The sequence below is a fragment of the Mytilus californianus genome, unplaced genomic scaffold (assembly GCF_021869535.1).
Source record: "Mytilus californianus isolate M0D057914Y unplaced genomic scaffold, xbMytCali1.0.p SCAF_1, whole genome shotgun sequence".
Lineage (NCBI taxonomy): Eukaryota > Metazoa > Mollusca > Bivalvia > Mytilida > Mytilidae > Mytilus > Mytilus californianus.
This window is the reverse complement of record NW_026262581.1, coordinates 70263400-70275526: the sequence shown is the minus strand read 5'-3', so window position 1 is coordinate 70275526 and position 12127 is coordinate 70263400. Positions and strand designations below refer to the sequence as shown.

The 12127-nt window shown below is 31.5% G+C and overlaps 1 long non-coding RNA gene across 1 annotated transcript in view; it reads left to right on the top strand.

Annotated features, from left to right (window-relative positions):
* LOC127723343 (uncharacterized) overlaps nucleotides 1-9776 on the top strand; it is a 51063-nt gene extending 41287 nt beyond the window's left edge. The window contains exons 2-3 of the long non-coding RNA XR_007992008.1: nucleotides 2302-2503; nucleotides 8581-9776. This is a non-coding gene — a long non-coding RNA (uncharacterized LOC127723343). The remainder of the gene's footprint in view (nucleotides 1-2301; nucleotides 2504-8580) is intronic.
* The last annotated feature ends 2351 nt before the right edge of the window (nucleotides 9777-12127 follow it).

Sequence of the window (12127 nt, the reverse complement as noted above, 5' to 3'; positions counted from 1 at the left end):
TGAAGAAACCTATCATTGGACTCCTATAATCATGATAGTTACTTTGAGTAAAACGGAAGTAGCTTCTTATCAATTACTTAGAAAATTGATGTGAAAAGACCCTCAATTGTTTTCAGAACAATTGGGTTTTATTCTATTCTATTCTTTTCTTCCACCAAAGTTTGATCTTGCGTCAAATAATTGTTTCGCAACATGTCGCTTAGATATTTTTAATATTGTATCGCACAGTGTATGCGCTTTTAAATTTAACCCTGCACAACTAAACAATTTTCTGTGTAAGAGTTACATCCCCGTACACAGTTTATCTTGTGTGTGCATCTCCTCTGTAACCAAAAAAGACATCGACAAAATTCTTTTTCTTAATTGTTCATTATCTCTTCATTGAGCTTTAGTCAATTGGAGCGAAGCAATCCGGTGACATTTTACAGGAGTTATATACCCGTCACCATCTAATTTATCGGTGTCTCAGTGAAACGCATAATCCGTAAGCCGTAAAGACCTAAGATATTTTGATTTGAGATCCATGAGTCATAACTTGGAAAATCAGGTCAAGGTCAAATGTCAAGGTCATATTCTAAATTTTGCCCTTTGTCAGTGTGTGCACCTCATCTCCAACTATGAAAGCTACATACAAAAGAACTGATGCAACATTTTGGGGCTTTTGTTATATGAGTTATTGACGCTGAAAATTTACAGAAAGGTCCATAGCAACGTTGTATTTTTTAGATCAGTATCAAATGTCCTTTCATATTACACCGGAAAAGTAATTTTCTAAACCGGAAGTAGCTAATGATGTCCCATATTTCAAGTTAAAGTACATGAAACCATTTTTTTTTGGGAATCAGTATTAAGTTACCTGTTTTATCATACTTTTAGAGTTTACTTTTAACACTTTTTTGTCAACTTTCTTATCAAAACACTAATATCATCATGATGTGGAAAGACCTTCAATTGTTCTATGAACAAGTGTTGTTTAATTGTTATTTACATCATTTTCATAATTAATTTTCAAGTTTTTTGTAATTGTTTTAAATTCAAACATTAAATCTGAGCAAGAAAAACGATTGTATCTGTAAGCATCAATGTAAGGCTTAACATGATAAAGTATTTTATGAAATTTAGAATATATAAATTTAGTGCTAACAAGTCAGTTGTCACGAAATTGGCATAGAAAATAACATTGTTCTACCTAAAATTATGTTGTACGTACTTTTAAATTTCAAAATGTTTTGTATAACAATAGTTCATGCATGATATATTTGACCAATCATGTAAATATGAATTTAGAGAAAAGGTTATAATAAGGATGTTAACTTTTAATATGTTATGATCAGGATGTTAACATTGAAAACGTAATAATCAGCGTGAATCGGAATTCAAATACACATGTAATAGGCAATAAACAGATGTAGACAAAACAGCTTTTTGCCTGGAAGGAAGAATTTCATACTGTCGTGGGCAATTCAGAAGATTTTATAATGATTTTCACAAACGTTAACTTTCTCTTTATCATAAACATAAGTTAGAAAAGAAGAAATTTGAACCCACATGATGTTATTTCATTGTTAAATTTATTAAAAGAAATGCAGCTTTTACGAGTTATTTGAGCATGTTGAGTATTTATTTATCAACTTAAACATGTGTAAAAACTGTAAATAATTCTTATATTCAAAATGTAATCAGTAAAAAGTTTTAACACTACTTCCAAACAAAAAAATGTTCATAGCTATTTTAGCTTGAACATGCAAAAGGCAAAGTTTCGTAAGGACGCTGATTCTAATTGTGCTTCAGATAAGTTTATCTATTCATAACACAAAATCCCTACACGCACTGCATACGCATGTATTGCTGGTTTGTGTTTCTTTAATCTTATTTTCTTCAAACAATTTCTTTATATCTATCATTTGACAAAAAACAATTTTCTTATGTTAATTGACAAAGATTCATCACATTTTGAGTTTTAGGAGTACATTGGCATTGATTTAAGAAATGAATTAGAAAAAGATATGATGTAATGCTCAATTTGACGATAACAGTACACACCTCAGAAAAGACTACTGTAATGAAAAGACACACCATCTTTAATCCTAAAGAATTTACACAACCTACAAAGATCAATATTAAAAGATACATGTACTAAAAATTAGATAGTTAATAACTACTATGTCATTTGGTCTCTGGTGGAGAGTTGTCTCATTGGCAATTATACCACATCTTCTTATTGTTATACCAAAAACTATGTGTCATGTCATTTTCATTAACCTTAAAATGTTTATACAGCGTTTAATTATTTCCTTTCAGAATGGAATTGAGACTGAAAACGAGGAATGTGTCAAAGAACAACCGGAACAAAGACAGATGCAAACATACGGAGGGATTAAGCATGTTTTGTGAGATCTCAACCCTCCACCTATACCTCTAGCCAATGTTGAATAAATAAACACACAGCAATATGCACAGTAAAACTCTGTTTGAAAGAAGTTCGAGTCCGATGTTAGAATAGGTAACGGAGGAAACTAAGCATAATGAAAATGATCAACATCAATTAAAAAAGGTTTACTAGCATTTACTGACATGCTAGCTTCAGACCTATATTAAACTAATCGAAAGATTATGTCTTGTTGCTGTTATTGGTTTTGGTAGACGGCTTACTTATAATTGCGCCTTAAATTCATATAACATAAATTTTGTGTATATACACTCATTCCTGAATGTATTTTTAGTATCACATTTTGGCGAGTAATTATACGAAACTTTGACGAACAGGGTTGACAATAAAGTATACATATTTTATAAAAACAAATTGATATTAAAAAAGACACAAAAAAAAAAAAAAAAAACACAAAAAAAACAAAATTGAAAGGAAAAATGAAAAAAGCAAAAAAATGAAAAAAATGATAGTTTTTAATGAAATGTAAATTAATAATTGAAAGGTATCATACTATTATTATAGAAAAATCAGGTTGTGCACCTTTGTGTCATCTGTGATATACTTATAAAGCTAAAGTAAATATTGATAAAAAGTAAGAATAAAGGTTCCCTTTTTGAATGATAACTCGCCGAAATCCTACTGTTTATTTTGAATGTTTATACTATACCTTGGTAAATGTTTTGCACTTGTTTTCAAGTAGTCCAGCCGGCCGGGAGGAACAATAAAAATTCCCATTTTTTCTTTCGATGTCTTCATCATACATGTATGGAAATCATGCAGAATACCTCTCTTCACGTGTTCATTATAATGCCATCATAAATTATACGAGAAGAACATAACCCGTATCATTCTAACAACTGGTTTAAGAATACATGTGTTTATTTCAGATGCACAGACCCTACGAGTGAATCAACATTAATGTCAAAAAATGCCATATTTAATGCCTTTACAACAGTATCGTAACTATATCCTTTGTGAATAAGTCTGTTTAAATGTTTTTAGCTTTTGCGGTATATGACAACATGTTTGTGCTTTGTATATAGAATCATGTGCAAAACAGTGTAGCCGAGACCATTGATTGGCGCGCTAAAATATCCCATTGACTGGGTCAGATTAGGTGAACGTTCGTCTGTAACGCCCACAACTCACGACGTATTTATTATAGACATTTAAACTGTGGGGTAACCAAAGGGTCTCAACGCCTAAATAAAATAATTCGAAAAACTAATCAGGAATAACCTTTGTGTTTTGATTTAAATTGAATACTTAAACGTTCTTTACTTGTGTTTTTGTTATGTTTTGATAATCAATTTTTATGATATCGGACGTTCTTTCAGCAAAAAAGGATTTAACTGGCTTTAAAAGTTACAATGGATGTGTTGATTATTATCTTTTTTTCGGACGTTAAAGCGATTTAACAATTGCGGTTGTCCAATTATGTCATCTTTTAACTTTTATCTGGTCAAAATTTTATTTTAGAACGAATGCATGATCAACTTTAAAAAGTGTGCAAACACAAAACATATAGACAAAATATACTTCTTTCCTGTCTTTTTCGTACTTGCAAGTTATTAGACAGTAAAAAGGCTATTTGGATCAAGCCTTGTGAAATTTGCATTTACGTTTTTGAATAGGTACACTGAAATGCAGTCAAGTTTAGCGATTGATAATTCATTGATAACATTCTGGCGTATCACAAACAAACAACTTGTAACGTCTCATTTCATTGGCCGAAAGATTTAAATACAACAACAATTGTAGTGTGCACGTCAATTGACACAGGTGACCGACAATGGAATGTACTACGTTACTACGAACGTAAAAAACAATGATTTTTGGTCGAAATAATTAAATAAGTATTTTGTGAATTTCAAAAAGTGGGGTCGAAATATTATACTAATAATTTGTGTTAAGTAATATTCTTTATGCATGCAGCACTTGTACCGCGCTATGAAAAATATAAGGATAAAATAAAATACATGTGCCGCTTTTATACGGATGAATGTATGAACCACTTTAATTTCTTTCATATTGACGCTAGGTTATTATCCTGACAATGTCGTAGTTACTTATAATAAGGATCTCATAATACTGATCCATTTCAAATTTATGATGGGTTGCGCATTCCTCTTTTATTGTTTTCATGCTATAAAACGAAAATAAAGTAGCTAAGCGTTTGGTCATTCAGAAATGACGTGTCATAAACGAGCAACCTGTCCCCGAACGATCGTATCATGTGTGTACGTGAATATAGATGTACTATGCAATGTACTATCATGGTCACCACGAAATTCAAATGAATTCAGTGAAGGCATGTTGGTGTAAAAAGGTTTGAAATGTTTCATCGGCGAAGATTTTATTTTTGCATGTGTGGAACTAAAAAATAAATAAATACTTGTGAGAAATGTCGTAGTTTATATGGAACTATATAAATGTACTGTTGTCGATTTTAATTGGTTGAAAATTTATCCTTTAGTTTCATACCGTAAGAATAGAGCTTTGCATAACATTGTTGAACTATCCGCCAAAGTAACGTGTGACATGCGTGCGTATTAAAATGAAATACAAAATCATACATGTACGATAAACTTATAAACGAAATATTAAAAAATTAAGGATGACTACTGTAAAAGTATGTACAAAAATGGAGTCACCTTTTATCAATACATTTAGTGAATAACCACACTGTTTAAAACTGATTGTTTTCTATGCAACTGTTTAAATATTTACAATATATAATTTTCAACCGAGGATAGCAAAACAGTTAATTATAAATTAAGAAAGTATATCGCTGGAGTTTATAAAGTACATTTCCTTCCACCGTGCCATGGTTTGCCATCTTCATTTTTTCTCTATAAAACAAAGCATGGCTGAATGTTCTGAATTTACTTAGAATTTCGGGATTTCTTTTTCAAAATCAAGTAAACTAAATCAGAAAAAAAAATCACACTATCCTAAAATTATGAAAGAATATGAATAATGAACAGTTTATAACACAAACCCATTTACTATAAAAATCGAGCAATATCTTTAGTGTATAATTTGGTTATTTTTGTAGTTAAGTACGGTTTCATTTCAAGTACAACGTTAATTCATCAAGTAGATTGAATAAAAGATAAGGCAGGGTGAGCAACTTGACAAAAAAAGGCAGGATGACGATTTATGTAAAAAAATCAGGATAAACTAATAAATATAGTCAGGACCTAACAGACTGAAAAATAGAAAGACAGGACAGAGATAACAACTAAAAAAAATGCAGGACAAAATGTTTCATCCAAGTCCCCCACCCCCAATCAAAATAAAATAGTAGCTCCCTTAATCCAGAACCAATTGAGAGGAGACAGTTGAATTAAATATTTCGACGTGACTGTTCAGATTATAGTTTAAAATTTTACATGCACATGTATAAAAGCTAGAATTGCCATGGGATAATCAAGAACACAATCATGTACGTGAATACGACGATGGAAGTTTTTAACGACCTTGACCGGCTACGTGAATACTGATCAGTCCATTCAGCTTTATAGTACGCGTGTTCTATTTTCGCAGGTGTGAGGTCGAAGGTTTGAAATTGAATTGACCAATGAAAACGATCGTTCCTTAACGAGTTAATCTAATAAAGTTTGTTTGACTGATTATGTTGCACGACCTTTCGCTAAGCTTGGCCGCAGTTCAGTATAACATGTATAGTTTGATGATCTTTTCTGCTAACTACTATACTTGTGAAAAACCCTTGGCAACAGAAACATATTCAGCTTTTTTTTTAATCGACCCAATTTACATAGTAATGGACGACTTCGTACATTTTATGATCGCAAATAAAATATGTATATAATATACTGTGCACTGTAGTTCGTATATATACTGAGACCCTTTGGCAACCCCACAGTTTAAATGTTTATAATAAATACGTCGTGAGTTGTGGGCGTTACATACGAACGTTCACCTAATCTGACCCAGTCAATGGGATATTTTAGCGCGCCAATCAAAGGTCTCGGCTACACTGTTTTGCACATGATTCTAATATTACCATATAAGATGGGTTGTGAAATACCGGAATGTATGAGATGTGACTTGTCTGTACTTTGTTTTATATGTACGAATGATATCCTTGTACCGATGATCAAACTAAGTAAAAGTTTTAAAAGTATGTGATATCAAAAACTCTTATGCAATAATTTTTCAGTAATACAGATTTTTTCCGTTATAATCAAATACGTTGTTACATATACATGCGAATCGAACAAGTTGAGATATATAAATACCATACGATGATGGTAAGGAAACGTCACCATCTACAAATGGATAATGAACAATAGGAAATGAAAAATCCTCTATTGTATTGTAAATTTTAGTATTAAGCTCCCGTTTAAGATATAGATATCAAGATCCAGGAACGGACAGTGTTCATTGTTAGTATTAACTTTATTTAAAGTAAGTTCAGCAGGATAAATCTTTTTCGTGTACATACTGAAGTCGTCATTATTGAGAGCCAAAATATCATCCAAATATCTAAAAGTATTATTACATGTTTGTATCAGATGTTGTTTCGATCGGTCTTTGCTGATTTTAGACATAAGATGTGATTCGTAACAACACAGAAACAGGTCCGCAATAAGTGGTGCAAAGTTAGTCCCCATTGGACTTCGGATAACTTGACGATATACTGAATCTCTAAATCGATCAAAAACGTTATCTTTTAATATTCCAAGAACAGTTTTCATATTTAAGCAGGCCCAAATGACATAGTTCGTTGATACTAAAACAAAATACCTGAAAGAGTGTGGAATTATATATTCACATTGTGACGTTTTGAATGCCTATTTGATTAGGTACGTGAACTTATTTTAATAGATATTATGAGGATGAGGCAAAGTGGTATATAGGGTAGAACATCAAAACTTTGAACAGATCCGAAAGCATCAAAATGAGCATGCAACTTATGAAGCACTTCAAAAGTAATTAATTCCACTATTATCGTAGCCCTTATTTAAAAAAAAATATTACCAAATTTTTTGTACTAAGTGTACTAGTCAGCAGAACAGATAGTTTGGTAGCGGAACAATGGCTTGAAGACGAAATCAATCTATATTTGTAACGTGTGTTGTGCTGCTCCTGAAGCCAGTACAGTCATGATATTCGATTCTGCTTGGAGTATGGAGTGAGTCGTGGATGATGTTGCCATATAAGCGAGAGGTTTGGCTAGTCATAAAACCAGGTTCAACCCACATTTTTTTTCTTAAAATGTCCTGTACCAAGTCTGGAATATGGCAGTTGTTATCTACAGTTGTTTCTTTGTATGTTGGCGCTTGTTGTAGTTCAGTGTTTCTGTTGTTTCGTTGTTTTCCTCTTATATTTGATATGTTTCCTCCGGTTTCAGTGTGTTACCCGGATTTATTTTTGCTTAATCGAAATATGAATATTGAACAGCGGTTTACTACTGTTGCCTTTATTTACGTCACACACTCCAATCAATAATTGACTGGGGAGGATATTTATGTCCTTTTCTAAGTATTTATTGTATTTGTATATACTTGACATATTAAAAATCTAGAGCTGTATATAACCATCTAATGATTTCAACTCTCAGTCCCGGGAGATGTTAAGTTTTCCTGTTATAACATGGGAACTGGGGCCATACATGAATTTGGAATTACTTCAATTTCTTTCGTAGGTATATTGTCCCTGATATTAACATCTTTCCACATCTCGCAAGGATTAAAAACATATTTCCGGGTAGATCTTTTACTAACACAACAACGTATAACCAAAATAACAAGAAAACTATTTGTTGGAAAACAAAGAGTCAATCTTCCTATCCTTCATCCGTGTTTGGTATAAGTTTATGATTTTATACTTTTTCATTATATTTTTCACCTATTCTACACGTAATCAATTATTGATAATTTACACTATTTGCATTACAACATTATCTTTTCATCAGTGGTACGATAACCGAATGCAGCTTAACAATCAATTTCTAATCTGCTTGGTACCAAGCAAGTCATGATTGCAAGTTTTCGCCTTGAACGAAAATCAAGATAATTCAATTGTGACTTTCTTTTAGGTATATAATTTTTGATTAGTTACAATATTACACAATAATTGAATATACCAAGTTCTTTCTCAATACATATTTTGTTTTGTAGAATTCTGATTGGGGTGAGCATGAATCCAAGCCAGAAAATGAAGCCAGTTACATGTACAAACATAGTTGTAAAGGCAAAGTTGGCCTTAGATGGATTTGGCTATTTTTTTAAATCCTTTTTGGTTTATGCTCTGCAATGTTTTCGGTCCTAATACATCCTTGATTTTCAAATATTCGACTTTGAGCGTTCCTGATGAAGATAAATCCAGAAATGCGCTTCGGGCGCATCAAATTTATAACGAGTTGTTTTCATTTTTTGTAAAAGAATGGATGAATTTATAACTTTGTGTTAGTTTTTCATTGTTTTTGGAAAAAAACTTATAGCTACGCTAGCAGCATTGTGCCATGGTGTGAAGGTATCAAACTGAACATGAAGCAAATTAATCAATGCACACATCGCAAAGTTATTACTAAAAGAAAGGTCTCAATACTGGATGGCAGTGAATACCTTGGAAATTTATTCTTTCTAAAATAGCAATTTGGAATAATGATAACCATAATTTAGTCAATATTTATAGTACATAACACCTTAATTTAATGGATATGTTGTAACTGTTTACCGTCAAATGAAAGCTAACCATACTTAAAGTCAAAATGTATACTTAAGATAGTCATAATTATTGTTTTATTCCAAACAGGTATTTTCAGCTGGTCAAGCATATTAAACAATACTTCAAAGTATCAATTTATTTATATCACCATTGATCACTATCAACATGATAAACCGCCGGACCCAGATAATAATCTCTATGTTTCGCATTCAGTGGCTTTCGTTGCAGGCGAGACAACAAATGAATGAAATGAATGTAAAATTGAATAACTATAAGTCACAAGTTTTATTAGAATTACGTTAATTAAGGCTTTCATTCAATAATTGTTCTTTTGATTATGCCATTTGATAAGGGACTTTCCGTTTTGAATTTTGCCTGGAGTTCGGTATTTTTGTTATTTTCGTTTTACTTGTTGATTGTAAAATTTGAAAAAAAAGAAATTTTGCCATTCATTCGTCAAATTGCTAATCAATATAGCCAAACTATACGTTATTTCCACATTCTTGTTTACCTACTTGACTAAAAAAATCATATTTTTTATAAAATACTAAAACAGTGTATACATTGTGCGACTCCTAAAATACCATGTTAGCAATATTTGTCATGCATTTCTAGTGTAGAATGATAAATAAACAGAGGAAAAGTTTATGCATTTTTTTTTCATGATTTATCAAAGTATTAGTTATATGAATTCATGAAATAGGTAAGAGATGCGAACGGGGTTTTGATCGCGCCTACAGCCATCGATGCGTCAACTCGATACATTTAAGAATATTTCGCGATCAAATATTGTATAAATTTGAACATGTATTGTTATTCAGTTTTTGATATTGAATTAAATTCCACTATACTGCTTTTGTTATGTGGTTCATGTTTACTGTTAAATAATAATACTATACTTTCATTTTCCCCGTAGAGGCGAAACATTTGCATAGCATATGCGATGCATTTTCATACAAGGAAAACCTAATAGCGTTTTCGGTTTCGGTCTATTTGTAGGGTCCTATACATCACAAACAAATGAACCTTTATTTATGGAACTATCTTGGATATTAAAAAGCGTTTACAAAAACCGCTTGAGTGACTGGTAACGCTTTCAGTTTTAGTTTGCATCTAAGGTTCTAAGTGAAATTAACCGAGGCAACTCCATTAGTCCGTATATTTTAGACAGGAACAAGCATTTCTCTAACATTTCACGCTTGGGTGACTGGATAATTTATATGTGACATGTCCTTAAATTTCTACCAGTGCATACATCGTATAGAGTACAAAGAGTTCAAGGAACAATCGTGTCACCTGAATTTATGCTTGAAGTTCTTAACAAATGTTGTAACAAATCAGCAAATACATAGTTTTAAGAATACAATGACATATTAGTTGCAGTCTGTTAATGGTTCTATATCACGGGTTATAACCGCCGTACAGTTAATTCCTCACGTTGCTGCGTAGAAAAGCGAGTTTGGTAGATAAAAAGGTTCAGACATTTTTCTTCAAAGACTTGTTGACGTAACTGTTAGTATTCTTTGTTTATGAAAACAAAGTTTACTGTTTTGTAGCAGCATTGTATATTATTTGTATCACATGAATACCCATGATGTATTTGAAACCAAAAAGTCACAAAACCCACTGTCACATTTAGTATAAGAGTCGTCCAACTATGCTTTATTTATAGTTTAATCAAGATTTGCACATAGTGTATAGTTTACGAGTAATTCATACATCTCTCTATTTAGATAGTTACAAAAAATGAGAAACTCTTTGTTTTATTTTATCTACAGACGTTCAAATGCATATTTGACGTCCAAGTGTCGTCACTGTACAATTTTCTGTCTTTTCAGTTTATTAAGTATCGTTCGTTGCAAATTCTTAAAAAGTATAAAAAAAATTGTTGAAGCAAACCCCAGCCTTTGACTTATTAAAATGAAATGTATGGCGTTGATGTGGGTTCATTTCACCTGCACAAAATACAATTCATTAAAGCAGTTGCATTAGGAGGACATCATCGTTTAAACACTATCAATATGGCAAATTATTTAACAGTTCCTTGCTATACACTAGATAATATTCCAAGTAAAATTGGGAGAAAAAGAATAAATTACTTTTCATTGGATGTTGAATGAGACGAACTGCCGTTTTATTCAGGATGAAAAAAAATGAACTTAAATCGAAGACATTAATATTCGACTTATGGACAATTGAATATGTGGTATGGAATGGTAAAACTATTAGTATGGATGAATCTAAAAAGGACTTACACAACTTGAGGATGTTTTGCAATGACATAGGAGGATACTTTGAACATTTACAGTCTAAAACATTAATGCGAATAGCATCTTTCATAATAGATACCTAAATGGAAGCGTATTTTTACCTTTTTCGTTAAAGAATACATTCCATTTTGGGTTTTTTAACGTTAATATGAAAAGAAAACAATTATAATACACACATTTTATATCATATAATTTATATTTATCAACATAAACAATCCTATCACATTTCAACAGTTAAACAGATATTACAGAGCTAGCTTCACTAAAAACGTTGTCCGACATTTAGATTGAAGCAACATACAATAAAACGATCTGACATAATCAAAGAGAGATGCAAATTATACATTTAACAATTATGTACGTAATTTGTAGATTTTGTTCCACTTCGAATTGGCTATATATGTAATGAACTAAACAAAACAGAATGTTTGTAAATGAAAAGTTTGCTTATGTGAAATTACATTATGACGGACTTACACCTATATGTATATATTACCTGTTTATGTAACCCTTTCTATCAAATAATGATGAGATATATCGCATAGTAACTTCCAAGTTCAAAAATTGATTTCTTAAATCTTGGTGGAATTAAAGACAACAAACAATTTTGCATGTTGTCTAAATATATATGAATATTACTGATGAAAACAAGTACAAACGAAAACTGTTATTTCTTTTTGTTGATCACATTAGAATGATAAGAACGAAGCAAATTTAGTTTTTTATC